Source organism: Narcine bancroftii, chromosome 4, assembly GCF_036971445.1.
Source record: "Narcine bancroftii isolate sNarBan1 chromosome 4, sNarBan1.hap1, whole genome shotgun sequence".
NCBI lineage: Eukaryota > Metazoa > Chordata > Chondrichthyes > Torpediniformes > Narcinidae > Narcine > Narcine bancroftii.
In genome coordinates this window covers 281,133,590-281,159,951 of record NC_091472.1, presented here as the reverse complement: position 1 = coordinate 281,159,951, position 26,362 = coordinate 281,133,590, and the positions used below count along the sequence as shown (strand labels likewise).

The 26,362-nt window shown below is 38.6% G+C and overlaps 1 long non-coding RNA gene across 1 annotated transcript in view; it reads right to left on the bottom strand.

Moving 5' to 3' along the window:
* Nucleotides 1-26,362, bottom strand: part of LOC138760141 (uncharacterized) — a 75,519-nt gene that overhangs the window by 33,867 nt on the left and 15,290 nt on the right. Inside the window, exon 2 of the long non-coding RNA XR_011355459.1 lies at nt 11,819-11,903. This is a non-coding gene — a long non-coding RNA (uncharacterized lncRNA). The remainder of the gene's footprint in view (nt 1-11,818; nt 11,904-26,362) is intronic.

Sequence of the window (26,362 nt, the reverse complement as noted above, 5' to 3'; positions counted from 1 at the left end):
CGCCAAACTGTGAGGTGCCAAGATGCACGGTTTGAGGCATTATCAGCCCACTGGCGGTGGTCAATGTGGCAGGCACCAAGAGATTTCTTTAGGCAGTCCTTGTACCTTTTCTTTGGTGCACCTCTGTCACGGTGGCCAGTGGAGAGCTCGCCATATAACACGATCTTGGGAAGGCGATGGTCCTCCATTCTGGAGACGTGACCCATCCAGCGCAGCTGGATCTTCAGCAGCGTGGACTCGATGCTGTCGACCTCTGCCATCTCGAGTACTTCGACGTTAGGGATGAAAGCGCTCCAATGGATATTGAGGATGGAGCGGAGACAACGCTGGTGGAAGCATTCTAGGAGCCGTAGGTGGTGCCGGTAGAGGACCCATGATTCGGAGCCGAACAGGAGTGTGGGTATGACAACGGCTCTGTATACGCTTATCTTTGTGAGGTTTTTCAGTTGGTTGTTTTTCCAGACTCTTTTGTGTATTAACCTGGTTTAAAACCTACATTCAATTCCAATCTAAAAAGAAAAAGAAATCTGATCCTACTTCTTCCAGAAAATGTCGCACTATTTTTCTTCAAAGTCAGGTCATGCTCTATCTTCATTTATATTGTAAGTTCTGTACTGGTGTGCAGCAGGAATCCATCTGCTCTGAACTAGCAAAATTTGAATCACTTTAGCCTTTCCAGTGTTCAAAGCAGATCATTGCTGATTTAAAAACACAATGCTGGAGAAGCTCAGCAGGTCAAACAGAGTACAGTACTTAATAGCAAAGGTAAAGATACACAACCAACATTTTGGACTTGAGCCCTTCATCATACCTTGATAAAGGGCTCAAGCCTAAAACGTTGGTCATGTATCTTTATTTTCGCTATATAAAATACACTGTTTGACCTGCATTGTGTTTTTACTTCAATCACAGTGATTGCAGATTTTCATGTGTTACTCATTGCTGATCCATACTTATTCCTGTCGATTTTCTTTCTATGGCTATACAGAGTAAAAACATGTCAAGTAAACAATCAGCAGTTCATTTTCTCAACACATCTACACACTCTCATCTATGGGTGCATTTTGGTGTTCTTATTAAAGCATATGTAACAAAAATATCAATTCAAAAGATAAATAGGTGTTTAAGGTAAGTCAAGTATGATGTTTAAACTTTACCTTGCACCTCTATTAGGAGGTAAAATTCTCACAACACATAAAATGAGAAAGTAAAAATGGTTCTCCATAAATGGTGAAATTGGAAGCATAAATTAAGCCTCTACAGAACCAATTTCAAGATAATTAAATATATTTTCTTATTTCAAATGTAGGTCACAATTCAGTGTCTGAAAAGTTTAATGTACAATTTCAATGATTTTGAATCAAAGAAAGAAACAGGGGAAACAAATTCCAGTGATACTAGAGTGAACTTGCAGTTCTACAATGTATCTTCAGGATATCTTTAAAACCAGTGAATTACTTTTTGAAGCTGAATCTTAGGTAATCTTAGATAAACATAGTGATCTCATGAAGAATTTGTGAATGATGGTGCAAAAGCAAAACTGTTAGAACTCACTGAGTTGGGAGCATCTGTGGGAGAAACAGAACTGTCGCTATTTTGGGTTGAGACCCTGCAGCAGGACTGAGAGCAAAAAAGGAAGATAAACAGTAAAAAGAGGAGTGGGAAAGGGTGAGACGGGGACATGGACCAAGGAGAGGTGAGGAATGACAGCCATATGAGCCAGGTGGGAGAAGGGGAGGGGTGGAGTTGGGAGACAGGTAATAGGTGGAAGGAGCAAGAGATCAGTAGAAACCTCAAAGGAGGAGCAAGAAAGAGTTTCACAGAACTCCCAACAGAGAGGAAAAAAAGCTCTTTGAAGTGGATGAAGAAACTTCACAATTGACTCCTCTCCTGCTCTCTAACCATGTGCTTGATCAGACCTTTTCTTCCCCGATTCTCCTTTTTCACATTCCACACTCATGACTATCATAATTTCTCCTGCAGCTCCTAAGATCCACTGTCAGTCACTAACAACCTCCAGATTCCCTTTCACTGCTTGTGCCCTCTCTTTCTGCAGGAATAGCTGTACATTCTGCAGAGAAGGCAAATAAGATCGAGAAGGAGTACCTGATGTGTTTGCCCACATTCCATTGGAGCAGGAAGCTGTAACTCGTTCTTCAAGCAAGGTCATTGGAACCTTGGAAACCAAGCCTGCCAATTTATCTATGCAAAGTGCCTGTATATTACTTAGAATTCTCATGTGCCTTCCAAAGGATAATTAATCTGAAACAATAACACTGTTGATGCCCCCATAGATCCTGAGTGAGCCTGCTGATGTTTTTTTCCTGCATTTTTTGATGTTACTTTTTCACTTGCTTTCCACTTGATCTGAGGGATGTTAAAAGATTCCACAAATTAAAAAGGATCAAAGAAATATTTTAATCTTCTGTTTAAAATTCCTTTATAACAGCACCTGAAAAAGAACAAATCCTCATTCAATAGAGGAAGACAAAGATTGCAGATGATGGAATCCTGAGCAGACAATGAACAGCTGGAGGAACTCAACAGATTAGACAGGCCTGCATGTTAACTCTGCCTTTCCTCGAAGCAATAATCGCAGCAAGTGTAAAACTTTTCCCTACATTTCCCCGTTCATCTCCAATCAGTGCCACAAACATATTTTCCAGGTGAGACAAAGCTTATTCAACCTAGTGATAATAATTTTATTCTCATGCACATAAGCACAATGTACAAATGCATTGAGATTCTTTCTTGATGCAACCAATTACTACTTACAAAAGAAAACATTAAATTATGCCAGTGCAGAAAGAGTTCAAAAGGTTGTAATCTCCAGTGGACGAGCTCCCACTGATACACAAATGCTCTTCATGGTTTGTGTCTCAAACAGCCTCTGAAAACAAAGTCCAACTCCTGGCCTTCATACATGGCATAGTTCTTATGGCCAACAGAGCTGTTCTCCCTGACAAGACAAGGGGTAAAGGCTCCTTGAAACTAGTTGCTATGGGAAGATGGGGCTCATTAATCACAAAACTGGTTAAGAACCTGCCTCTAGTTCATATCCTGGCATGGAAAATACAGCCAATGTATTGGATAAAGTGCCTCTTGGCAACAACAGTGAACTGAACTTGTGCTGAAGGCTTCCATTTTTCATCTTTTATTCTTTGCTAAATTGGCCTTGGAGTTTATCATCCACTACCTTTATTATCTTTCCAAGGAGATTAGAATTACTGAAAAATTGGGAGCACTGGGATTGTGTGTATATATGTATATATATATATATATATATATATATGTATAGGCAGAAGTCATTTCATTGATAGACAGAATGACTAAGGGCCCCAGTACAGCCACAGCAATGTTTTATGAACAGGGTACCAATACATTTCTGTTGTGTGGCCACACTACAAATGTCACAAAGTCCATGGCAGCTAGCTTAGCCACATTCCTGGAATAGATACCTGTCAAAACTTTCAAAACATTACAATTGCTTTTGAATATTTCTGTCTTCTCAAAAGAAACTGAAAATACTCAAACATTATTAAAAATTAGAACATTTAAGTCAACAGAACAAGCACGTTCAAGTAAATTCAAGCAATTAACAAAAATCAAAATGATACAATACTTACCTTAATCTCTTGCAAAGAGGAGGTTGGTCATCTCATAAAGTGGTGCATGTACAACAACATGAGTTTCAAGGTGGACAAAACAAAGAAAACAATTGTGGACTCAGGAAGTCGAATGTCGACACTTTTCATTATACATTAATGGTTCCATCATGGAGAGAGTGGAGAACACAGAGTTCTTTGGTGTGCATATAAAGGACATCCTATCTTGGACCCACAACACTTCCCCATTAGTCAGACAGGCACACCAGCACCTACACTTCCTAAGGAAGTTGAAGAGGGCAAGGCAACTGGCCCCCATCTTGACAACATTTTTACAGGGGCACAATTGAGAATCCTCTATCTGGCTGCATCATTGTGTAGCATGGTAGCTGCAAAGCATCAGACCAGAAATCTAAATAGAGGAATATCAAAATGGCTCATAAGATCTCTGGGGTCTCCCTTTTTCTTTATTGATGAAATTTATTTGAAGCATTGCAAGAATAGGGCTCAGAGAATTAGAAGACCTTTTCCATCCAGCACACAGTATCTTTGACCCACTATGATCAAGGAGGTGGTACGGGAGCATCAAAATCAGGACTGCAGGCTAGGAAGTAGCTTCTTCTCACATGCTATGTGATTGATGAACTGTATCCTGAAATCAAGTAAATCATCCAAAAATATTTATATATATTTTAAATTATGTGTGTGTGTGTATTTATATATGATTATTATATACTGTTAATTGTGTATCATGGACTGGAGAAACGCTGTTATGTTTGGTATGTACAGTCAGATGATATGAACGAGCATTCTTTTCCATGGATTATTTGAGTAGATTCCTTACTTACGAGTGCAGGGAAATACTCGCAGTCTCTTGCTCAATGAAGAATCCAGTATTGAAACATTACTGGTTACATCCTAAATCTCTCACTTGTTGGCTCCTCATGCCACACCCTGGAAATCACTTCAGCTGGTGGGCCAAAACAAGTGAGGGGGTGGTATCATTACCACACCACCAGGTGATCATCCCAACGGCAGAGCAGGCAGAAGAGGAGACATCTCCCAACAGCTACAAAGGTGGATGAGGATGCCCAACAATGGGTAGGGAGGCTTGCGAGCACACCGCAAGAACTGCCGTGGACCCACAACACTCAGGGCTTGTCTACCTAGCATGTGAAGCCTGGATTCGGTGGACTATGCCAAAGAAACCATCACTGGTTCAACGGGCAGAAAGACGATTCTCAGCAATGCCTCGTGGAGCGCTAAGAGGGCACAGTGAGACACACACAGGACACCGCTGGGCATCCATTGCATCCTGACCTGTCTCCAGCCGTCTCGACTATGACTTGCCACTGGGTCCAGATAGGCCAGGTCGAGAGTGAGACTGACGACCTGCGCAACTCTCCCTCACTTTAATCCAAGTCAAAAGCAAGTCATGACTTCAAACCCATATTATCTTTACCTTTACAATCCAACGAATTGTCACAAGCAGGTTCTGATGTGAAGCTGTTGATGCTGCACAGTAACCTGGAGCTTGCTGGTGTTTATGCAGGGAAGTGCTGGCTATTGCATGTGTGACAGTCAGCACTTCCATGTAAAATTTGGCCCATTAATAATCATTTATGTGATTATTCACTTCTATCTGCACGTGACCAAATTATTCACCAAGATAGGCAGCCTCCAAGAAACAGAATGGTAATGGTCTGTACAAAAGGCAGATTTTGCACAGTAAGGCATAGAAATTAATATTCATCCAAGTATTACAATCTTTCATCAGCTTAGAGTGACTTAATATCTTCATGGTCAAATAAACAATCCAGATATTAAGTTTGCACTGCCGACAAATTTGCATAATTGCACTGAAATTCTACAAAATCTCATTACTTTGCAGCACATGGCACAGAGCAATACATTTAGTCCTGATTATTTTACATCAGGGATCAATAAAATGAAAAGTTAATAAAAGGTAGAATACATTTAATTAAATATTTTGCAAATGATGACAGTAAACTTTGCATTAAAATCAAGTTTTAGCTACAAAATGTTTAATATTGTTGCCCAAAAAAATGAAGTTTATTTGTAGTTATGCTCACAGTCAGCTCTAATTTAAAACAACATATGATTAAAAAACATTTAAAGTAATAATATTTAAACTAATGACATCAAGTAAAATTATTTCTTATTTTACCAAATATAAAGCATCAAGAAAACTATTTTAACATTTCTTTCTGTGTTCAAAAAAACCCAATATAATTGTTTACACGATTATAAATGTTTGAGGACCATAAGATGTCTTCAATGATTGAACTAAGTTAAATATTATAGTACAGGTCCTTCGACCCTCGATACTGTGGTGACGAAATTGCCAAATTCTATTTGTGTTCAGGAAACAGCACCATTCACATAATGGAGTTGGGGGACAGGGGTTGCAATGTGGCAGAGTATGCTTGGAACAAGGACTTTCCAATGTCCAACGCCCAGGGCTTCAGCTTTGATCTCAGAGAGTATGAGTTTGTGTGTGAGTGTGTGTGTGTGTGAAAGAGAGAGTGAGTGTGTGTATGGTCAGAAGAATCAAAAGAGGTTGTTGAAGGTAAGGACAAGTTCTGCCAAGTAGATGAGTATGTTAGCAGTTGGGCTTTGAGCAACATGAGGGTACAAAAAAATAACAGCTGGGACATGGAGGTGTGTTGAAACTGGACATCCATGGTAAAAGTGAACTGGTTAAGACCAGGGAATTGGAAATTATTAAAATGGTGGAGGGAATGAGAGGTATGCCAGATACAAGTAGATAAGGAGAGAAAATTTGGAACCCATGTGTGAAGAAACAAGTTCAAAGGAGCAGACAGGAACAAAGAACCTACCAGGGCAATCCTTTAATGGAGAGAGAAGCAGAAAGTACAAACTTGGGGCATTATCAGGTTGGAAGCAATGAAAATGAGTTCTCTGAATGCAATCATATCTGTAATAGTACAGGAGAAGGAAGAAATGGTCATTTGAGGGCATGAGTATTCTTTGCTGAAGAAGTAGGCACAGAGGCAGAAGTAGTGGAAACAGAGCTTGACATCATATTGAGCCTGGAACACATTGAGGTTCAGGTGTAGGGGGTGCAAAGGTGGATCCTCTCCTGATCATTTTTTTTCTTTTTTTTTAGCTTTATTTAATATTTTCAAAACAAAAACTTTTACAAAATCCATAATATAAAAATGAAAACTACAACTATCCCCCCTCCCCCCCACCTCAACAGACCCCACAAGAGAAGCATTAATAGAAAAAATACATACAGCAGTTTAATATATTACTAAATTCATACATTTCAAATAAGGCAACCACATCTTAACAAAAAAATCATAAATATCATGCAAATTATATGTTATTTTTTTCCATATAAATACAGGACCTCAACTCATTATGCCAACGATTTACATTTATCGCAACTTCGTCTTTCCAGGAAGTCTTGTCTGAATTTTGCAACATTTAATGTGCAGGGTTTAAATAACCCAATTAAGCGAAAACATGTTTTAGCCTATATAAAAAAGATGCTTTTATGCAGGAGACTCATTTAACTGAAAGAGAACATTTGAAATTGAAGAGGGTTTGGGTTGGTCATGTATTTTCTTCTCCTTTTAATTTGAAAGCGAGAGGAGTGGCTATCTTGATTCATAAGAAAATACCATTTGAACTTGAATCTTTGGTGGAATCAGCTGGTGGAATTTTAATGATTAATTGTAAATTGTTTGCTGAGTCATGGTCTTTGTTGAATGTGTATGCACCTAATGTTGATGATGAACAGTTTGTGTCTGAAGCTTTTTTAACTTTAAGTCAAGCTCAATAAAATATTTTGATTGGGGGAGATTTTAATGGTGTATTAGATCCATTATTGGATAAATCTCCAAAAATATTGAAAAAATCAAAAGCAGCGGTCCAAATGGTTTATTTGATGAAAGACTTAAATTTAATAGAGATTTGGAGAAGGTTAAGCCCTAATGAGAAAGAATTTTCATTTTATCCCTCGCGTCATGATTCATTCTCAAGGATTGATTTTTTTTGGCATCAGCACATTTGCAATCACATTTTATTCAAGTTGAATAAAATAGTAGAATAATTTCTGATCATTCATTGTTATTAATTTCTTGTGTTGGGCCAGAAGTTATTCAATCAACCTTTCGGTGGAGGTTTAATGCAATGTTATTGAAAAAAACGGAATTTGTAAAATTCATTAAGGATCAAATTGTTTCCTTTTTAGATTTGAATAGGAATACAGTTCAGAGTAATTTTACTGTATGGGATGTTTTGAAGGTGTTTTTACGTGGTCAAATTATTAGCTATGCATCAAAGGAAAAGAAGAAATTTTTGGCAGAGGCTCGGTCATTGGAAAAACATAGAGTTGATTTGGAAAAAGAATTTCAAAGGAATTGTACAGAGGATAATAAAGCAGTTTTGACTAAATTGAAGTTACAATATAATACATGACAAACATACCAATTTGAATGTTTGATTCAAAGATCTAAACAACGTTATTAAGAGTTAGGGGACAGAGCCCATAAAATTTTGGTGTGGCAACTGAAAACAGAACATGCATCAAGAACTATTAACGCTGTGAGGAAAGACAATTCAGTTACTTTTAAACCTCAAGAAATCAATGACCAATTTTTATCATTTTATCAGAAATTATATGCTTCTGAGGCACTTCGAGAAGATAGTTCCATTGAATCTTTTTTGTCAGAATTAAACTTGTCAATATTAGGGGAAGATGATATGAGGAAACTGGATTCTCCTTTTATGGATTTAGAAATAAAGGATGTTATTCAACAAATGCCTAATGGGAAGTCTCCAAGAGATGATGGGTTCACTGTTGAATTTTATAAAGCTTTTTATGATGATCTTTCCTCTTTATTTATGGACGTTCTTCATCAGGTAACCCAAGAACAAGCTTTATCAGATTTGTGTTTAAGTGCAATAATAATAGTTATACCAAAAAAAGACAGAGACCCTTTGAAAGTAGCTTATATCGGCCAATTTCTTTATTAAATGTGGATTATAAAATAATAGCAAAATTATTGGCGAATTGACTTGCTAAGTATTTACCAAAGTTGGTACATGCTGATCAGGCTGGTTTTATTAAAAATAGGTATGCTTCTGATAATATTCTTATAGTGATTTCATTGATCAACGCTCACGTCAGCAACCTAACCTACCAATGGCAGTTGTATTAGATGCTGAAAAAGCTTTCAATAGGGTTGAATGGAACATTTTTTTATTTAAAGTCTTGGATAAATATAAGTTTGGACCTTTTTTATTGGTTTGGTGAAGGCATTATATAATAATCCTGTAGCTAGGGTGGCAACAAATGGTCAAACCTCTTCTTTCTTTAAATTATCCCTCCCTGATAATTGACAATTCAGCATCAGAGAGGAGAATGTTATGATGGAGTAAGGAGGGAAATCATGACAGGCGTCAGAGTCGAGGTGAGATCAGAGAGCAAGGGAAGAGGAGTGGTGAGAGAAGAATGAAGAGGTAGAAGGGTCAGAGGATAACATTGGTGCTGGGGCTTGCATATGGGCCTAGGTGGGAGGGTGAGGTGAGGTTGGAAAGTTGGTCAGGAGAGTGAGGAGCTCTTATCAAGTGTTGAAGATTTAGGACCAGCCAAGAGAGAGGATCCATCTTTAGCTTCTAGTTGCATTCTATGTTAACTCTCTTTTGCACCCCTATGCTGTCCTCTGTCATTAATTTTCTCTATTTTAAGGAGAGGCCAAACATAAATTAGGAAGAACAACATCTCAGATTCTAATGGCATTAATATTGATTTTTCTAGTTTAATGTAACCACATCCCTGATGTTCTCCTGCCACATGCTCACTTGTCCTCTAAGTTTTCTTGTCTTTTGGTTTACCTCTCCTAGTCTCCTCCCCATCAGAATCCAGCAGCCCATCACCCTCCCCATCTGATTCCATCAATCACTTACCAGAGTATGTCCCACCAACCTTCCCTAACCTGGATTCAGCTGTCCATCATCCCCTCTCCACCTGGTTTTACTTATCACTTACAAGCTTCTATCCCCACTACCCACCCACCCCCCCCCCCCCCAACCTTCTCCTTCCATTAAATTTTTTGTAAAATTTCTCTTCATCCTCACTCCTGCTGCAGGGACACAACACAAAGTGTCAGTCAACTTTCATTTTTTTGTAGAAAAAAAACAGGTAGGCATATTAATTGTATTTATTTTTACACTGGAACCTCATCTTGGAATACTGTGTTCAGTTCTGGTCACCTCATTACAGGAAAGGCGTGTAAGCTATGGAGAGGGTGGACAAGATATTTATCAGGATGTTGCCTGGATTGGAAAATATGTCTTACAAGGCAAGGTTAGCAGAGCTAGGGCTTTTCTCTTTGGAGCAAACAAGAATGCGAGGTAACTTGATAGAGATCTACAAGATTAAGAGAGGCAAAGATAAACTAAACAGCCGCACCTTTTTCCCAGGTTGGGAGTAACAAACAAGGGAGGATATCTAAACAAGGTGAAGGGATGAAAGTTTAGGGAAATCTTCTCTATATCTTCTCCATAGCTTCCACATCCTTCTTGTTTGAAGTGACCAGAATTGAGCACAATACTATGTATGATGTAAACAGAATTTTACAGATCTGCAACATTACCTCACGTCTGGGTGAAAATTTCCCAACTAATGAAGGCCAGCATACCCTAAACCTTCTGGACTACCCTGTCAACATGCACAGCAACCTTTAGAGATTTGGACCCCAATGTTCCCCTATTCATCCACACTGTTAAGAATCCTGCTATTTACCATGTACTCTGCCTTCAAATTTGAGTACCTACCCTTCCATAGTTTATATGCACACCCTTTTAAAAAATTTTTCCATATGGTTATTGATTTTTTTTTGTGGAGTCCCTTATCTAGTTAAATATGAATGATGCATTGTGCATTATTACCCTTTACAATGGGTTGTTCAATTCACTCTAATTTCTATCAGCTGAGGAAACCCCTTTTAGAGTGTCAGAAAAATCACATTTTCACAAAAATAAATCAATGTGGAAAGAAAGAAAATGGATGAAAGAATTTACAACCTTATTTAGCTTAAAAAAATGAATCATCTATATCTTCATCACAAATGGGATAATATTTTGATGTTCTGCAAACTTTTCATAAATTCCCCTGGGGCAAAATAATGACAGTAGAAAAATCTTCAATGTGTGATTCAGCTGTGTGTAACATTGCTTCAAAAAGAAGTAGCTTTAAATTTGAGAGAAAACAGACCAATCTGTCTTAAGGCTATGTTACAGATTATAAGTTATGAAATCTTGTGAAATTCTCCAATTGCAGTTGCACAGAAACCCGATTATTTCAACTCAAATTATAATCAGGGTTAGGGAGTTGGACAGAAAAGAAAGGTTTCAAAATGGCTCTCCGACAATTTGATTAAGGAGCAGAACCTACTAGTGTCCTTCCTGTGAACAGAGTTGCTGGCAGGAACTCCCCACTGGAGATGGACGAACCAGAAAGAAAAAGGATGCAAAGGTCCCATATATTGTGCAGGCATTATATTTATTGAAACCAAACCACCTACCTGAGCATGACAGAGGAATGATGCCTGAGAAGGTTCCAGCTCACTAAAGGAAGCTGTGTTTAAGATGGCTCTGTAGCACAATGATTCACACCCTGTCAAAAGACTGAAAAGGTTTGGCAGAAATTCCCATGAAACAAGAAGATCGCTAATGAAAAAGGAAGCAATTCAGCATCCAGTGCTCAAGCTGCGGTCTCCTCTACATTAGAGACTGGACAATCGCTTCGTTGAGCACCTCGGCCCTGTCCGCCACAATAGTATGGATCTCCTTTAGCATAGCCCTTTACTATGCTCCCTATACACTCATGGCTATATGAACAAATACTGCTTTAATTCCATCTATAAATTTTCAAGTGACACCACTATTCTAGGCCTGACCTCAAATAATGATGGGAAGAAGAAAGGGAATTTGGTGACAATAACAATTCAATTCATTAGCAATTAAACTCTGTTGCAGGCAGCTGTCATTTGTCCATCACTGTTTATCCCATCAGGTAACATCATAATTTTAATTCTCTTGAATAAGGAGAAACATCATGTGGAAGGAAGTGATTTATAGATATCTGCAAGTGGATGAAAATATTCTGCAAGCACAGAAAAATAGATCTGGGACCATCAACAAACCAGAAAACTCACCAAGGTCTTGTCACTTCTTCTTGTGCTCCAACACGAATATAGATCTTTAATTAATCTTGCCAGGATTCTGAATCCATTTCATCAGCTATTAAAAATAACAGTGAGCAAAAGGTTCAGACAGACAGCAACTCATTTTTTTCTACATTGCAACAGCAACTTGTGCACAAAAACTTGCTTGTGATGTTTCTGAGAGTGGAGCTGAGGCATTGAGTAGGATACTGTCAGGAAAAACATTATTTACATTCAAAGACTCCTAAAAAAAATTATGCTCGGATAGAGAAGGCATTGTGGATTAGTTCTGGAGTTATAAGATTTCACAGATTCTTCCCTGGAATTCAATTCACACTCAACAATGAAGAGAAGGTTTTGCTGGTTAGTTTGGAAGTTGAATGCTCTTCTCAAGATGGCAACTTAAAAATTTAAGAGATGGGCTTTTCAGCTGTCTCATCAAACCACCACAATAAGCATCCAAGCAAAGCACCAGAGATTACCTTCTGAAGTAGCCACAACAAATATAGAAAGTGAATTTTATATCCCACAAATAATGGTGGAGAGGTTCCTTGTTACAGCAGAAGTATTGCAACTTATGCAAAAAGATCTATGTTTGAGACAGTTGCATGAGCACACATCTAAGAGTGAGTTGATTCAGATACTGAATAAAGATGTGATTTGCTTAATCTTTCAACTGAACTGCATATGTTAGGGTTAGAAGAGTGAAACTGAAGAAGCTGCAAAAGAAAATAAATGTCAGAACATCATGAAAAGCACTTTTGAACTCTAGCAATTATGAAGCTAGTGCCAGGTGAAATTCTGGTATCAGTCCTGATATCAACAAAGGTAAAGGTGACACAGAAAGTACACTAGAACTGTAGTCTACATCTTCCCAGGATACCTCTTCTTGTGTAGAAGCAATATGGAAGAACTCAGAGTCACTGAGTTACCAAGAACAGCAAAAGGCCCTTCAACCTAACTTGCCCGTGATAATCAACTTTTCATCAGAACATGAAAATTAGCAGCAGAATTAGGCCAACTGACCAATTGAGTTTGCTCTGCCATTCAAAAGATCGAGCCTGATCTGGCCAAATACTCAGCTTGTCAACTTCCTGATACCTATAACATTTAACAACTATAATACTTATAACAGGGGTAGCACAGCTGGTGTAGGACAGTAATTCTCAACCCTTTTCTTTCCACTCACATACCACTTTAAGTAATCCCTATGCCAAAGATGCTCTGTGATTTGTAAGGGATTGCTTAAGGTGGTATGTGGGTGGAAAGAAAAAGTTTGAAAACCACTGTTTTAATTGTACCGAGCTGACTATGTGCACAGTTTCATAACTCCAAAGGAAAGGGGCCAATGACAATTTTTCTCAAGCAAAATATTTCAGTAACAATTGGGTCTAGAGCAGTGATTCTCAACCTTCCTTTCCCACGCACATATCACCTTAAACCCTTACTAATCACAGAGCACTATGGCATAAAGTGGGATGTGAGTGGAAAGAAAAAGGTTGAGAACCAGTGGCACAGCAGTTAATGCAAGGCCTCTATAGCACTAGCGATCAGGATTTGGGTTCAAATCCCATGGTGACTATAAGGAGTTTGTATGTTATCCCCGTAACTGCACAGGTTTACCTCGGGAGTTCCGGTTTCCTCCCACCATTCGAAACATCGAGGTTGTCGGTTAATTGAGTGTAAATTGGGCAGCATGGACTCATGGGCTACTCTGCTGCATGTCTAAATTTAAAATTTAACTTTAAATCTCCTAATATCCAAAAATATACCCATCTGTGTCTTAAATACATTCAATGAGGCAGCTTCTGCTGCCTTTTTGGGGAGAGAATTGTATATATTCACTCTACTCTAGGAAGAGTAGTTCCTCCTCACCTCGGATTTAAATCTAATTCCCGCAGATCTTGAGTCTTTGCTCCGTGCTTCTAGTTTTACTTGCCAGTGAAAGCAGCCTCTCCTCCTGCCTTATCTGTTCCTTTCATAATTTTATTGCATTTCTACAAGATCCCCTTTCATCATTCTAAACTCCAATGTATAATCCCAAGATACTCAATCTCTCCTCATAAACTAACTCCCTCATTTCTCAAATCAACCTGATGAACCCATCCCCTTCTCTACCCTGCTTGAACAAGAAAGCCAGAATTGCACACGATACTTCAGGTACAGCCTCATTAGCATTCATATGCAGTTGCTGCAGAAGTTTCTTGCTCTTAAATTCAATCCCTTGAGCAGTGAAGGACAACATCCCATTTGGTTTCTTAAATATTGCACCCAAGAACGATATATTTCTAATTCATTAAAAAGGACTCACGCTCTCTGCACAACAGCATGCTTCATTTTTTTAAAAATATTTAAATAATTGTTCATGCATTTAGCCTGTATCCCCTTAAGCCTTTGCCATCCATATCCTGGTCTTATGTCTTTTGAACATTGTACTTGTATCCACCTCTATCCCTTCATATGGCAGTTTGATCTATATGCAGTAAAAGTCCAAAAATCCAGATGCCAGAAGTCCAGACTTTTTGAAAAGTCTCACACTTCTAAAATTTAGCAGGCTTTTGCGAGCATGCTTAAGCGCAACAGATGCACAGCAGCAACAAGCGACCACAGGCAGTGTGGCAGAAGTCGCGGAAATGAATTAATAAATATTTGGTTTTTGTACTTTGTATTTTATATAAAAAATTTTCATTAATAAACTAAAAACTAAATAATTAACTTGTACAAAATTACTTCGGCTTTCATTTGTATACTGTGTTTTTCTTTTACAATGTTCATTTTTAAACAATTTCAAGTGTTGCACACTTTTTTTGCAGTGATAAAAATTGTTTACATTTTTGTCAAGTGTTAACTGTATTTTTCTTTGAAACAGCTTGTTTTGCTAAATGAAGCATGCTGTATTTGCCAACTATCAAAATATATCTCTTCGTTATCTGTTCACTGCTTTTTTATTCATGCTTAAATTTGAATTTTAAAAGTACTGCCCAAGAATCCGGAAAATTTTAAAATCTGAGCAGTCCAGATTTTCAGACTTCTACTATTCCCATCACCCTCTCTGTGACAATGATGCCCCCTTCTACAGTATCCTTTTCTCCCCCTCTCACCATAAACATGTCTAGTTTTACCCTTACCCTGAGAAAAAGACAGTGGCCATTCACCTCCTCTTAGACCCTCGTGATTTTTATAAATCTCCATAAGGTCATTGCCATTTGAATAACTCATGAACCACGATGGAATAAAGTACCATTTCACTTCTTGGCATCATCCATCCAGCCTTAAATGGATTGTTTGTACAGTTAAGTAGGCATTCTAGAAACAGGACTTGGAAGGGCAATCAACAACATCACAAAATCTTGCAGCACATCTTTTCAGCTATATAAAAACAACTGTCCTCCACTTCAGGCTTTGAAATGCCTTACTGAAACCAAGGAACATTCCAGAAATGTAAACTGTTGATTTCAGCATTCTTTTAGGATCTTACTGTTACATCCAGTGATTACATTACATGTAAATAAATGTGAAGAAGCAATATTTCTACTGGCATTTTGTTCATACTAAAACTGCACAGTGGTAAAACTATTGGATTAGCAGTTCACCCACCTGGTCATCCAGAGACACAAGTTTGAACCCTACCAAAGCAGCAGGGAAATTTAAATTAGGTTAATTATGTAAATCAGGAATTAAAAAGTGCAATTAAAACAGTGACTATAAAATTATTAGATTAACGTTCAAACCAACCTGTTTCATTAATCCCCTTTAGAAAGGTAATCTGTCCTTACCCAATGTGTCGTTTGAGATCACCAGCAAAATGGTTGTCTCTTGACTGCCCTCTGAAATAGCTGAGCAGGCTACTCATTTCAAGGAGTCTTAACGATTGGCAATAAATAATAGACCTTACCAGTCATGTTCACTTCCCATAAAAGAATGGTGCTGTGTATTAGAGCTCTGTCCTTTCACATCTGTGACCTGAATCTGATCCAATCCCAAACTAATGCGACTGAAGTCCTTTTCCTTTTGAACCATTTCACAGAGCCTGCATTAAATAATCCTGGATGGTATTAAATTCAGTTTCTTGTTGGCAAGAGTCCGAGCAAAAGGAAAATTATAAAACTACAATGTGCAGGACCCCAAGGAATTACTTGGCTCTGTGTAAAAGGAGACCTTTCAAATTTAGTTCCAAGTAAATAATGCCAATATGTTCGGGCTTGCAATTCTAATGAGTTTCAGAGTCCAGTAAGGTTGCCGGGTTGCCAGGGCAGAGCAACAGCCTGTGAGTTGCACACTAATTGCACGTTTTGAGTTTCTTCTGTCAATGAATGAAATGTTAGTCAACTACTTCCAGTGGGTGTAACGAAAAGAGGGATTTAAATGAAGTAGCATTTATATGTGCTAGAAGTCAACTTTAAGCTGCAGCCAAGTGAAGTAAAGACATTTGACTGCTGCCCAGAGCCAGATGAAGGAGTAGCCTGGAAAAGAAGTGTGCTTTGAGTGATCATGTTGCCCAAGAGACTGTTATGTCAGATCAATTGGTGCTTTCATAAGTAGGATATTAATGCTTCTTAATAACCTATATCCTTTCATCAACAGGATGGATTTCCCCTCTCTTGGTCATAGATCATCAGACGATTCTCCTCATGATGTTCCCAGGAACTGTCACAGTGCCTTCGGCCTGATGGAGGCAGCTCTACCAGATATTTTCAATTCCCAGGACTGTACAGAAGTATTTATCATTGGAAACAAAGACTACCCTCTGCCCTAGTACCCTTTCCCAACACATGTGCAGATTACCATTACAATAGGAGCCACACAAGCACCCACACTACTGTGGAAAGTGCCTTGGTCTTCCAAAAAAAAGCATTCTAGTGTGGCTGCATCACATCAGGAGTTGGCCTACAGCAGGCATGGAGGTTGCATTATTGTGTGCTATATGAAACATAATCCCTCACATCGAGACAGCAGTCAGTGCTGAGGTAAGAAGAGCAAGGAGCTTTGGAGCCTGAGGCACCCAAGGTGCAGTCTAAAGATTTGCAGGAGGATGGCACAAAGAAGACTTCCTGGGTAAGTCACAGCTCAACATTTACAGCCACAACCCCCAGTAGAGCAGAGGTGAGCAGGGGTCAAACTGTCAAACAATGTTTTTGGCAATGATCCTGGAAAATTATGATCATCTATCCAGAAAGGGGCATTCTCCATCAATTAATAAATTCCTGATCTAAATATTGAAAGTTTTCTAATAAACGTGTTTCCTGATAACAACAAAAATTGGGTGCAGAGGAAGTCTATCTTTGAGACTAGCATTGAAGTTCATCTGAAGCTATTGCCCAGTGATGATTTCAAGGGGCAAAATAGGCATCAGTATTAATTTACTTTACCGGTCAGAGCATGGAATAACCAAGTTTTCAATTTAATCAGAGGTGTGATATTTTTCTGCCCAAGAGATCTCAGCTCACCACATCTCTCTCACCTATTCCTAAACATCTCAATCTACTGCATGACAGGGTACCTAGAGAAAGGGAACGGACCAAATTTTTCATTTCAGTATGAAATAATCTTCAAATTTCTGTGCCTCCTTGAGGAATCCTCAGAAGAGGAAATTATAACTATTGAAAGACAAGTACAGGTAAGAAGAATCCCTTTAGAAAAATTAATTCTCTTTAAGGGCCATGAGCAATTGCTGCAAGGGTTATGGCAACAAAGTTCAGATTTACATATTTTACAGTCTTGCAGTTACAATATCTAAGGAAAACCATCAATTCAATCATGATAGAACTTGAGAGGGTCTCTTAAGATGCATGACAATGCCACCCTTAATGGGTAAGGCAGGGCAGGTTTGCAAGCAGCCAGTCCCACCCCGACCCTCCAATTGCCCAAGAAAGCTGAGGCAGAAAGAAATTTATGGGGATGCAGGCAGTGATAATGTTGTTGAGAGTTGATCACATCAAAGAGGATGCTATAATGAAACATTGTTAGCCAGCAGGTCTGGCACTCTAATTAATCTCTTTCCTTGTGCTCATGCACTGAACTCAAGCCAAATCCTTCCCATGGAGGGAGTATCTATCCAATTCTTATAGTGAAGTGGAAAAGATGAAAGACATTGAGAATCTCCCACCCTCCACAGCAGCTTGTGCAATGTTTCTGACTGAATTTCTCGCCATCTAATGGCCTTTTAAACCTGTATTTTAACAGCTTTGCTTCTTTTCTTCCCCCACAGGTGAATCATTTGGGTGCTAGCACTCAATAATTCTTAGCTTATTTTTTCAGTTTCATGGCCAATGTCTAGTTTAAGAAAATGAGTAGGCTGTACTAACACTGCTGCACATTCTGCCATTCAATTTGATCGACGTCAATGTACATCTTAACTCTATTTATCCAACTTGCTTCCATTTTCCAAAGTAATTGTGTCAAACAAAGATCAGAAGAATTTCAATATATGGGAATTTTTTTAAATGTATCCAAATATTAAAATACTATTTATACAGAATGATATTGGGATATGAATAGCAGTGTCATTGAAGCTTTAAAATCATCTCTTATTGTCACCCAGATCTTGAAATCTATTCTGGCAAGAAATTGAAGGTTCCATGCTGGAAAGGGGATAAAGAAATAATCCAAGCAGCAGGCACTAGATAAGCGATTTAATCCATCTAAGCATTTACATTCCAGTGAAGTACACTGAGCTATTAGTTGATAGCACTTTGAGAATGATCAATTTGGATTTGTGGTTAGGATTAACCAGATAATCAAGCTGTGTTGCGCCGATGTAAAACAATCCAAATAAAAATAATGCTGATGGTTACTAACTACTGTGATAGTATTGTTAGATGTTGTCAGTTATTCCTCAATGCATTTTTGATCAGAATCAATATTTCTTGTTATGTACAAGTTGTGGCAGCATCATAGAGCAAATATTCTTATTATATCCATCTTACAACATTACTACAAATAAAAATAGTACTGCACATAAACTAAGGCAGTATCTTTGGTTCATTGATTATTCAGGAATCCTGGCACAAGTTGTCAGGAACAACTCAGAAGTTGTTCAGGAACCTCAATGGCACAAGTTGTCCTTGTGCCATTGAGTGCTCATCTTTAGGCTCCTGAAACTTTTTCCCTGACGGCAGCAGAGTGAAGAGGGCATAGCTGGGTGGTGGGGATCTTTGAGATTAGAGACTGGTTTTTGCTCAATGGAGTGAAGTCTGGGGCCTGTGATGTTGCAGGCTGAGTTGGCACCACCATACCAGGCAGTGATGCAACCAGCCAGAATGTTCTCCATGGTACACCAATAGAAATTTGAGTGTTTTCAGTGATATACCGAATCTCTCAGACACGTCACAAAGTATAGCCGCTGGCAAGCCTTCTTTGTGATTGCATCAGCATGGAGGTTCCAGAACAGATCCTCAAAGAACCCAGGAATTTGAAGTTCTTGACCGTCTGTAGTACTGAGCCTTTGATGATGACTTGGTCATGTTCCCCTGACTTTCATCACCACCTCCTTGGTTTTGATGATGTTGAGCGCAAGGTTATTGCTGTTACACCATTCAACAAGCTGATCTATCTCTCTCCTCTACGCTTCCTCATTGCCATTTTTGATTTTGCTGACAACTGTGGTGTCATCAGCAAACATAGGTAGCATTAGAATTGTGCCCGGCCACAATTCCAATGGCCACATGAGGGTATAATGATTAGAACAATGGGCTAAGCATTCATCCTTGGGATGCACCTGTGTTGATAATCAGTGAGGAAGAGATGTTGTTTCCAATTCATACTGACTGTGGTCTTCCAATGAGAAAGTCAAGGATCCAGTTGCAGAGGCGGGTACAAAGGCCTAAAGTTTGTAGCTTCTTGACCAGCACTGAGGGAATAATGGTATTAAAGGCCAAGCTGTAGTCAATGAAGAGCAGCCATATGTATGAATTGTTGTTTTCAAGGAAATCCAGAGCTGAGTGGAGAGTTAGTGATATTGCATTTGCTCTGGAGCGATTGTAACAATAGGCTAATTGCAGTGGGTCCAGATTTTCTTAGGTACATGTTAATTCTGGCCATGACCATCCCCTCAAAGCATTTCATCACAATAGAAGTTAGTGCTACTGGACAGTAGTCGTTGAGGCAGCTCGCGCTACTCTTCTTGGGCACCGGGATGAAGCCATGGGGAAATGCTGACTGCAGCATTGAGAGGTTGAAAATGTCCGTGAACACTCGAGCAATTTTAAAATTGTCTTAAACTTTTATTTACTTTATATTTACTATATACTATACTATATATTTTTCAGCCTCATTTTAAGGGTTTTATGGTATATTCAGTGTACAAGTCAACCCCAATGTTCTGGATGCCTGAGTTGGCCCATTGACCAGCATTACAAGTTGACTCCCAAAGATCGTGCAGATTGACCTGATGGGCGTTGGCCGGAGGTGATGGCTATCATGGAGGCTCCATCAAAACAATGCAACTCGTAACGAAAGTATGAAGCGAGCTTTAAGTTGGAGGTGATAGAAATGGCCAAGAAAACCAACCACTAAGCTGCTGTAAGGAAATTTGATGTAGATGAGAAATTGGTAAGAGACTGGGGGAAGAAAGAAGAGACTTTAAGAAAAATACCAAAAAGGCAATGTTTTTTGAGAAAAGGAATCTCTTGTTGGCCAGAGTTGGAAAATCACATTGCAGAATGGATACACGAACAGAGGCGTAGTCACCCAAAATAAAATAAGAACATTTGCACTGCAGTAGGCCAAGTCACACCCAGACCTCAGTAAAGATTTTAAAGATACAGTAGGCTAATGTAACCATTTTGTGAACAGGAAAAATCTGATATTACACCAAAAAAACAAAAATTGTACAGAAACTACCAAAAGATCTTGATCATAAAGTTGTAAGATATTACCAGTTTATTATATGTAACTGATAGAAACACCAGTTCACATTGCATTGGCAAATATTGGAAACATGGGCAAAACCCCCATGAATTTTGGCATGATAGAATAGAACAGTGGAATGGAAAGATGTTAAAACTGAGCAAACCAGAAGTACAGGCCATGAAAGGACTTGGTTTTTCCATGGTATTATCGTAGATGATCAACAGGATGAAGTGAAAACCCATGGAAATCTTCAAACACAAAATTAAACCTAAAATAAAATTCCCTTCAGGTATTTTTGTGCATTTTCATGAAAATGTATGGATGGATGAAAATGGTGGAAAATTATGGATAGACAACGTGTGGAACAGGTGGCCAGATGGTTTATGCAAAGAATGGAGTTTGCTGGTCTGGGATATGTTTCATAGCCACTTAACGGAGAAGACTAAAATTAGATTAGCACTGCATAATACTTAGATGGCAGTTATCCTGGGTGGTTTGATGTCTATATTGCAACTTCTCGATGTCTGCTTAAACAAGCCATTCAAAGACCATGTGCACGAGGAATGGAATACATGGATGTCAAGTGCAGAAAAGTCATTTACAAAAGGCGGGGCAATGTATAATGCATCACTTGATATGCTGTGTAACTTCATGCTCAAGGCATGGGACAACATTAAAGTAGGGACTGTGATAAAGTTGTTCAAAAAGCACGATATCTTTTGCGCATTTGATGGCATGGAAGATGATTTGTTATGGGGCACTGACGACAAACCTGAAACCACCTCATCAAATACAGACTAGGACCCATATGATGATTGTTTAAATAGTGAGAGTATGGGTGTGCTTGCCGCCATCTTTGCTTCAGATGATGATAACGCGAGTGATTTTGAAGGGTTCTAAATGTTTTTTTTAATAAAAATCTCAATGAAAATTTGACGCAGTTAGGTTTTTTTTTGGTTTTTCAAGGGTCAACATACGCTGAATTGTTTTTTTCATGGGTCGACTTGTACGCCAGATCGGCACGGACTAGATTTTAAGCTGAATTTAAGGTTTCAAAGTATATCCTGTGTAGAAGTTGACCCCTATTTCTTGAGATTTTTTTTTTTAATTTCGCAATTGGACTCGTTTGACAAGCACCAAATACTGTATATTTCAGCATATGGCACTTGTCAAACAGAAAAAATTATTTAAGTACATTTCACGTGTAAAAAAGACAACTATGAAATGTAAAATCATGGAACGTTCCTGGGATTGCATCTTCTCTACTGTTGGATATTGGATTTAGTGGTTGCTTAAAATAATCTAATCCATATCGATTGCAAAAGAGAAGACAGACCTTCGAATTGCTGACACGACAATTAGAAACAACTCGTGCTTTATTCCAATTTCTTAGCCAATACAGTAACAGATTCCTATATTTGAATATAGGTTATGATTCCAGAAGAGACATTATAGTTGTTTCATTTTTTTCCCGAAATAAAAGCACATCAAATAGGGTGAATCTGGGAAAGAAAGCATGGTGGGAGAAATGTTAGCTTTGAATTGCTCACTACAAGAGAGAAGGTGCACTTACTTCAAGCTCCTCACTCTTGAGACAAATTCCTGGTTGTTCAATTTTTTTTTAAATTCTACTGTTTGCCTTGACTTTGATAATGATGCAGAAAGATTTTTCCTTCAAAATAAATCATCTTTCCCTTTGTTTTCAGTAGGCATTCCCCTCCCACTGCCACTCCCCAAACCTTGCTTAAATTGTCTGCAATAATCCTTATACGTGCTCTTTTTTTCAATGCCCATCCCAGCTTTTACCACAGAGCTATAATCAATCACCATTACCTCCTATCCCTTCCTTCACTCCACTGTTAGAGTCTAGAGGACCCCAAAAACCAGCACCAATAGATATGCACCGTAACACAGGGTTATTTAAACAAGAGTAGTTTTTAATTATAATTGAACAAGAAAACAGAATTAAACTTTAACTTAATACTTAATCCCCCCTCTAATACTAAGCGCAGGTGTGTGTAATGTATATTTAAGATTAGAAAAGTTCTTAGGATCACAGTCCAATCTCACTGGTTGCAGGCAATTCTTGTACTGTGCACAGAAGTTCTAAGTTCATCAGGCTTTGGTGTTTAACAGGCAAATGGTTACTACTCAGAAAGGTTCTTGCTGGTTTTCAGAGAGCGATTCCTTTTGTTCCAGGACATCCGCACCTGATTCCTTTCCAATCAGTCTTGCTGACAAAACTTGCCCCCTTCAGGGTTTTCCAGGTGATCCTCTTTCTTTCAGGTCACCTCTCTGACTGCCAGTCTTCTCCTTTGACCAGACAATCTTCCAAAAATTGGCCAGCTTTGTCCTTCTGGAACTGATTTCTGTGTCTCTCCTCCATGTTTCACACCCTCCCTCTCTGAGAGCAAAACTATTCTGGCCTGCCTGCAAAGATCACATGCTCTCCCAGGCACGCTGCTGAATGATGCTACCTCTTCAAAAAGCATTCTGCAAAAACTGTGTTTTAAAATGTGTGTGTGCAAGCTGCTCTAGCAATTCCTCCCAAACCACCTCTAGATACTCTGTCACACCACTCAATCACTATTTGCTCTAATATTTTTAAAAGAAGAAGGACACAGTCAGAACATTCATAAATCAGTTGGATACTCTCTCTTTTGAAGTTTGATGGTATTTCTTTATTTGTTTACATGTACATCAAATAGAGTTTTTTTCCCCACTACCAATAAGAGGTGATTCTGGTTCACCCGCAGGAAAAATAATTTCAGGGTTGTATGTGATGTCATGTATGTACTCTAATAATAAATCTTAAATCTGAAATACAGACCATAGAAACATTAAAAATAATCATAGTAATGGGGATTTTAAAAATCTAGATGCTATGATCAAGAAATGCATCTGCCTAACTTCAAAAAGCTAACATTGCAAATTGAAAATGATGTTGAAGTCCTGTTTGCACACTCTGTGAACATTTTTGAATGAGCCAACACCAATTATTAATAAGGAGTGGACTTCTTTAGGCAAGAATATTGTGCACCCAAATGCTACTTTACTGGTGAGCATCTCACTCAAATGAACACTGCTCAAAAGTTGTTCTCAATGAGGTTTTCAACCACCTTGATCTGAATCGCCACTGCTACTGTTCATTCAAGGAAGAATAAGTTTTCAATAATGGTGAAAGCTCAACGTGAAGTCCTGATGCATCTCTGCTGCTCTGAATAGCTGATGAGCAGATAAATTTCAAGTAGACAGATTCAAACTTCGAGGTGGATTCAAAATGTTACGGTCAGAAATGCTGGAAGGAATCCGGATAGGCCTGAAGGAAGCCTGAAAGCTCCACGATCTAATTTTCATCAAATCAGAAATGAGGGGGGGGGGAAAAGGGAAAAAAAAAAACAATCAAAGAAGATGGCACTCATGACAGCAGATTGATGTGTAGGGTTTTATTAAACTGAATGTTCCATACGTATAACAACATCATCACAGCTCCAGCAATCAAATTCAAATCTGGTGCTGTCTGTAAGGAATTTGCATGTTCTCCCCATGTCTGGATAGATTTCCTCTTGGTGCCCCCTCCTAAAACATTCAGGATGTTTAGGTGAATTGGTATTTTTGAGTGGCCTGAGCTCATGGCTAGAAGGTCCTGTTACCATGCTGTATTTAAATTTAAACATAGAGCATGGTAACAGGCCATTTCAGCCCACGAGTCCATGCCACCCAATTTACACCCAATTAACCTACACCCCTGGTTAAGTTTCAAATGGTTTGAGGAAACCAGAGCCCCTGGGGAAAACCCGTGCAGACACAGGGAGAACGTCCCAACTCCTTTCAGATAGTGCATGATTTGATCCCCTTGTCCTGATCGCTGGCGCTGTAAAGGCGTTGTGCACCAACATTTTTTTAAAATTAAATGCGAGTTCTTTTGTGAACCCTGCACTGAACTCAAATGCCCCTTCCAGCCACGAATGGAATAAAAGCATTTATCTCAAATATATCAGTTCCAGCTTGGCCAAGAGAGTTTAATTCTGCAATGCAGCGGTAAGCAGCAAGGTGGCAGCAGAGATAGGCTGCAAGGATCCTCAAGCAACCTTTCCGACAGTCATTTTAACTTTGAAGTAGTGCAGGCAGTTGCATTTACTGTTTCTTGTATAGAATATAGACATAAATATCCCTAAAGATTTTTTTAAATTTCTTCCTAATATGCAGGAATAAACCGCAGGAATAATCTGCACCAGTAAAGTTTCCCAAGGAATTGTCAGCTCGAATAAAAAACTAAATTTTCAAAGAACCATCTTGTGGTTAGTGATGTAATGTGTACACAACAGATGTATATTGGACTTCTCTGGACTGAGCTTTAATGTTTACAAAAGACTAACATTGTTTTGTTGTTAAAGGATTAAAATATTTCATCAGCAATAAAAACCAAATTAAAAGAGCAGTGTCATGATTCAGTATATTTACATTTTGTGAGAGACATGTCCTTGATCTAAAGCCCACAGATATTCAAGAGCATTTAAAAAAATGTACAGATGGTCAGCATGTATATTTTGAAATAAAAATAACCTCACACAATCTGATTACAACAAATACATTTTTGAACCCTGGATTTCTTATCTAATCAAACTAAATCATTTTACAATATCTCATAAATTATAGTCAAATATTCTGAAAATATGTTTATAAAATAAGCCCTCCTCAAATCTCAATTTCAATTGAATTTCTGAGGAAAATATTTTCCAAAACATATCGACTACAGATTTATCATCAGTCTTTGTGATAAATGTTTGGTGTCAGAGCATATGCTTCTCATATTAAATTTCCAAAATTCAACATGACTGAAGTCCACAGAACTGATTTTCAGAAGCGAAGGACTAGGTGTTAACATTGTGTGTTTAGTATCTGCACGTGAATTAATTTTCTTGTTCTGTACCTTTTAGGTGAAATTCAGTAGCCACATCAAGTTCTGTAGTTTGAACTTATCACTCTACAAACTGATGTTACATGTGGTTGTTATTAGAATGTACAAAATGGAACAGGACGAGTTCATCTGCCTCATTGAGCCATTCAACAGTATCATGACTGATTCAGTTTCACTGTCCTGACTTTTCCCATAACCAATCCCCCTACCATGCCAAAATTTGTCTACGTCTTAAATATATTTAATGAAGCAGTGCCTATCTGTTCCTTTATTTTTTATTCTCTGGGAGAACCAATTCCTTCTGATCTTTTCCTTAAATCTATTACCCTGAACCCTGAAGCTATGTCCCCTCAATCTGGTCTCATCTCCCAAAGGAAACCACTCTAGTGAGTATAGACCCAGGCAGCTTATTTTCTCATCACAGACTTGCTCCCTCCTTTCTGGCAATCAACATAGTGAACCTCCTCTGTGTAATGCTTCCAAGACCCGTATATCCTTGGGCATGGCCAATAAGGAGCCCAGATCTGCACATGGCCTCACCAGCAGCCTGTACAATTGCAGCAAAACATCCCTACTTTTAAATTTAACCCATCTATCAGTAAAGGCAGCCACCTTAGAACATCCCTACTTTTAAATTTAACCCATCTTGCAGTAAAGGCAGCCATCTTAGAACATCCTTACTTTTAAATTTAACCCATCTAAGCAGTAAAGGCCGCTATCTTATTTACTTTCTTGATGCCCAGTTGCACCAACAAACCAAGCTT